The following is a 5,112-nucleotide window of genomic DNA, read 5'->3' as shown; positions in this document are numbered from 1 at the left end:
TTTTTTTATATTATTTCACCCATATTTATCAATGTATTAAAATGTAGAAGTTTACTGAAATGTTTATTTAGGTTGACAGACAGCACATTTGGCCATATAGTTGACACTGTACGCTTTAACAGAAAATAGACTTCTGTATACTTCCATAGACTTCAGAAGTGCTCCTATTTGGCAGGTTTGTGTGGATTTCTTGGCATGAGATCATAGGCAGCTATACTTAGATTACAAAATTAAAAACCCAAAGAAATCCACTTCATAGGCAGATATACAGCAGTAAACGAGGTGTTCTATCTATCTAGTAGAAGGTCACTCCAGCATAGTTTTACCAGTACTATATAGCATATATACTCACACACAGATAAAGATGTAATGTGTCCTAAGCAGCCAACATGTTGAAAGACAAATGACTCATATAGCAGTAATCTGCTGCCCTCACTTTGTGGAATAGAAGCGGCGGCAGCAGACCCCTGCTATATGCTATGGGCTGCCCAGACGATCAAGCAATCACCCAAAAAGCTCAACGCCGCCCCCCTTTACTCACTCGCTCGCTGCCGATACGTGTAATAACTTGCTTCTCTCAGTCTCCTCGTGTAATAGGGGCTTTAGAGCATAATACCAATACAACATAGTTTAGAATCTATATATTTTTAGGTATGTTTATACACAGTATTTTTGATCAGTATTTTGCAACCAAATCCAGGAGTGGAATGAAAACACAGGCTATATTCACACACTGTTAAAATTTAGTGGATGTCCGCCATTTAATGGCAAATAATTCCCATTATTTAACCCTTTGAGGACCAGGCCCTAAATGACCCAGTGGACCGCGCAAGTTTTGTTCTTTGTGCTTTCGTTTTTCCGTCCTCCCCTTCTAAGAGCTCTAGCACTTTCAGTTTTCTATCTACAATGCCATGTTAGTGCTTGTTTTTTACAGGAATAGTTGTACTTTGTAATGGCGTCTTTCATTCTACCATAACATGTTTGATAGAACCCCAAAATTATTATTTATGAAGATATAAATAGGTGAAATCGTAAAAAAGAATGCAATATGGTAACATTTGGGGGGTTCCTGTGTCTACGTAATGCACTATATGGTAAAAGCGACATGATACCATTATTCTACAGGTCAGTCCGAACACAACCATATGCAGGTTTACACAGATTTTCTAATGTTATATATATATTTTTCCCTTTCGCCCTATGACGGCACCCCTGGAGAGGACCACCTCCTACTCCTGTTGGACAGGAAACAGGACCACTGGACCTTAAAAGATTCGCCTCCTCTCACCAACACCAGTTACTGTCTCCTGTCCCGCGGGAGCAGGACGTGGAGGAGTCTCTCCTCCAGGACGGACCTTCACAGGGCTGGGGATCACCGATGCAGTGAAGACTCACCGACTCCCAGGCAGCTTCTCTGCCCAAGACTGGACTCCAGCTCCGGCACCTCCAGATGAACGGGTCCCCGCGCGTCCTCCTGGCCCCTCCGGCATCCCCTAGGTAGGTGCTGTCTGCTGGGAGCGCGCGCAGAGCGAGTGGGACGTAGCGGGGGGCCGAGCCAGCCGGTCCTGAGGCGTGTTCTGGCGCCAAACTTTAAACCAGCAGCAATGGAGACTCAGAGTGCCTTGCTACAACATCGGCCTTCAAACCCCTAATTGCTACAACTTCTGTTGCCAGGTCCTTAAAGGTGTGGATGACGGAATTAAAGGACAAGGTCAGAGAAACTAACCCTAGTCAGGATTTCACCCAGGCCTTCTCCACAATGGACAATTCCATATTTTTTATGGCTGAGGCATCTGCAGATGCATTAAAACTAACTGCCCGCTCAGCCGCTCCTTCCAATTCCGCTAGACGTACTTTATGGCTGAAGGACTGGAAAGGGGATACAACTTCTAAAGCTAAATTATGTGGCATTCCCTGCGAGGGGAAGTTTCTATTTGGGTCCGCACTCAATAACGTGCTGGAAAAAGCCTCCGACAGGAAGAAGGGGTTTCCCATCATCCCTCAGCAATCCAGTAGGCCTGCCAGGGGAAGAGGTAGGAAGCCCAGGGGTGGGGGTTCTTCCACTAGGAAAGATTGGAGGCCAGCCAAGAAAAGTAAAGGGTTTCTTTTCCCCTCTTCTGATAGCAAGAAGCCAGCGCAATGACATGAGGTCCCTGTGGGAGGGCGGTTGTCTTATTATGTTTCACAATGGTGTACCATCTCTTCCAGTGCATATGTGTTGGACATAATAAAATTTGGCCTAAAAATTTCTTTCTCCCCAGGGGAAAGGTTCGTGTGTACCGATTTATCCTCAGACCCACACAAACACTCTGCTCTTGTAGCAGAAGAGAGTTCTTATCCCAGTGCCAGAAGCTCAAAAGAAGGTGGAATTCTACTCCACCTTATTCCTGGTTCAGAAACCCAATGGATCTTACAGAACCATTATTAACCTCAAACCTCTGAACAGGGCCCTCACCTATGAGAGGTTCAGAATGGAATCCATCTCCTCTGCTATTCTGAACCTCTCAGAATTTTGTTTCATGGCCACGATTGATCTTAAGGATGCATACTATCACATCCCGATGCATCTGGATCATCAAAGATTTTTGAGAGTTGCGGTCAACATGGGTGAGGAGATTAACCCCTTAACGACATCGGGCGTAGGTATACGCCCCCGCAGGGTGGGCTTTAACGCAAACGGGCGTATACTTACGCCCGATGTTTCCCCGATCGCTGTGTGTTCACACACAGCGGTCGGGGAAGATGGCCTGCTATAATGTATAGCAGGCCATCTCTGCTCGTCGGCTCGGGGGGTGATTAACCCCTCCCGTGCCGACGATCGCTGCTATATGCTGATCAATACAGGATCAGCATATAGCAGCTGAAAACAGCTTTCCGGGTCATCGTTGACCCGGAAAGCAATGGCGATTGGTGCTGTCCGAGATAGCACCAATCGCCATTAGTGTACTGGGGAAAGATGGCGCCGATGCCACCCCCACGATCGCCGTGATAGGCCAGCCAGAACCGGCCGGCCCATCATGGCGATCAAACTGTAAAAAAGCAGTTTTGTCGGGTTCTGCGCCCCCCAGCTAGGTAGCTGAGGGGAGCAGAACAGGTGTGTGTGGTGCAGGTGTACCATACTCACCTGATCTGGCCGTCCTCGCGTCTTCTTCGATTCACTTCCGGGTTCGGTCGTCCAGCGTCGGAAATCTCCGGAAACGCTCGGGTTCGGCAGGTCTCGGCAATCTCCGACAGCATTGCTCTACTGCCCCCTAGCGGCTGATCAGTGAATATTATTCACTGATCAGTTGCTTTGGGTTAAAAAGATTTTTTTTTTTTTCCAATTTTTTTTTTTATTATTTTTTTGCGCCCTAACGCGGCTGAGTGCTGATCAGCATCGCACGTAAGTGTGCCACTGATCAGCAACTCCTCCTTTTTGGCGTAGGGGCGTTTTTTCCCCCCTATATCCTACCCCCACTGTCTGCTGATAAGTGCCGCACATAAGTGCGGCATTTATCAGCAGCTCCTTTCTTGGCGTAGGGATATTTTTTCTTACTGTCAAAAAAACACGTAAAAAACACTACACTACACTACACTACATGAAATAAAGTTTTACACTACACCACTACACATTTACATACCCCATATACCAATCCCCGTATAAAGATTTTGGCGTCATAGGCATACGTTATTATTGCCTCCGACACCGAAACAGCCAGTGAGGATGAATGGGGCAATCCTTCTTTCCTCCATTCATCCTCATCATCCTCATCATCCAGTGACGTGTCTGGGGGTAGCGTAGCGTACGCTGCCCCCCAGACGTCTTTTCCGCCAGTACCGTCCCAATAAGAGATGACGGTATGGCGTGAAATTGTACAAACTCTGTGAGAGTACCTCAGGGTACACTTACAGATCCAGGGTACGTGCACACTGCGGAATGGCGAAGGATAACCCTTTGTGCATTCCGCAGCTAGCACCCACCTGCGGACTGATGGAGGCGCGCGTCTCCACCCGTGTCAAAGATTACATTCTATGCACGGGCGGATTCCGTCGTCCGTCCAAAGAATGAACACGTTCATTCTTTGGACAGAGGGCAGAATCCGCCCGTGCATATAATGGAGTGTGACACGAGCAGAGACGCGCGCCTCCATCAGTCCGCCAGCGGGTGCCAGCTGCGGAATGCACAAAGGGTTATCCTTCTCCATTCCGTACCCTTAGAGTGTATGAAGGAAGGGACACCAGAATCCAGCCCCCAGATGCCCCCCCCATCCTCGGAGTTAGTGGGGAGATCGTTCGGGAACTGATCTTCCCACTGCTGGATAAAGGTTACCACCTGTACGGGGATAACTTTTATACCAGCACCCCCTTTTCTGGTCCCTCGCTGCCCGAGCTACTATAGCTTGCGGTACGATCCGAAAATATCAGAAGTATCAGAAATAAAGCCCTAATATTTAGCAGCCATGGAGCGGACCCAGCGCTTCTGGATATGAGGGACCCCATATCGCACCAGGGCAACATTTTCCAGGTGACATCCCACACACAGGAGAACCGGAGACCCCAGAAGTGCAGAGTGTGGCGTAACAGGGGGATCAGGAAGGACGCCATTTTCCAGTGTGACGCCTGTCCTGATCACCCCGGCCTCTGCATACTGGATCGCTTCAAGGCGTACCACACGTCATTGGGGTTCTAAATTATCTAAATTCTGTCCCTTATTCCTATTTCAGGGGTCACATTGATCCAGGGATTATTCTGATCGCCAATATGGAGTCGGGAAGGAATTTTTCCCCTGTGAGGAGGCTACTGTTGTCTGCCTCACGAGGGGTTTTTGCCTTCCTCTGGATCAACACAGGTTGAATTTGATGGACACCTGTCATTTTCAACCTTATAAACTAATAATTGGCCTAATACCCCCAAATAAATTAGAATGGTCCCTTTTCCCCAGCTAAATAGGTATGGCCGCCATTCCCATTAGAGGATGCCATGATGCAATTACAAAGCCTCTGTACGGCCAGGACAGTAGAAACCCCCCACAAGTGACCCCATTCTGGAAACTACACCCCATATGGAATCTAACAAAGGGGGCAGTGGGGATATGGCCCCCTGGTGACGGCCACATTTGGGCCGTGAAAATGA

Source organism: Dendropsophus ebraccatus, chromosome 4 (genome assembly GCF_027789765.1).
Source record: "Dendropsophus ebraccatus isolate aDenEbr1 chromosome 4, aDenEbr1.pat, whole genome shotgun sequence".
Lineage (NCBI taxonomy): Eukaryota > Metazoa > Chordata > Amphibia > Anura > Hylidae > Dendropsophus > Dendropsophus ebraccatus.
The sequence above is the reverse complement of the archived record's forward strand: the minus strand, read 5'-3'. Positions refer to the sequence as shown.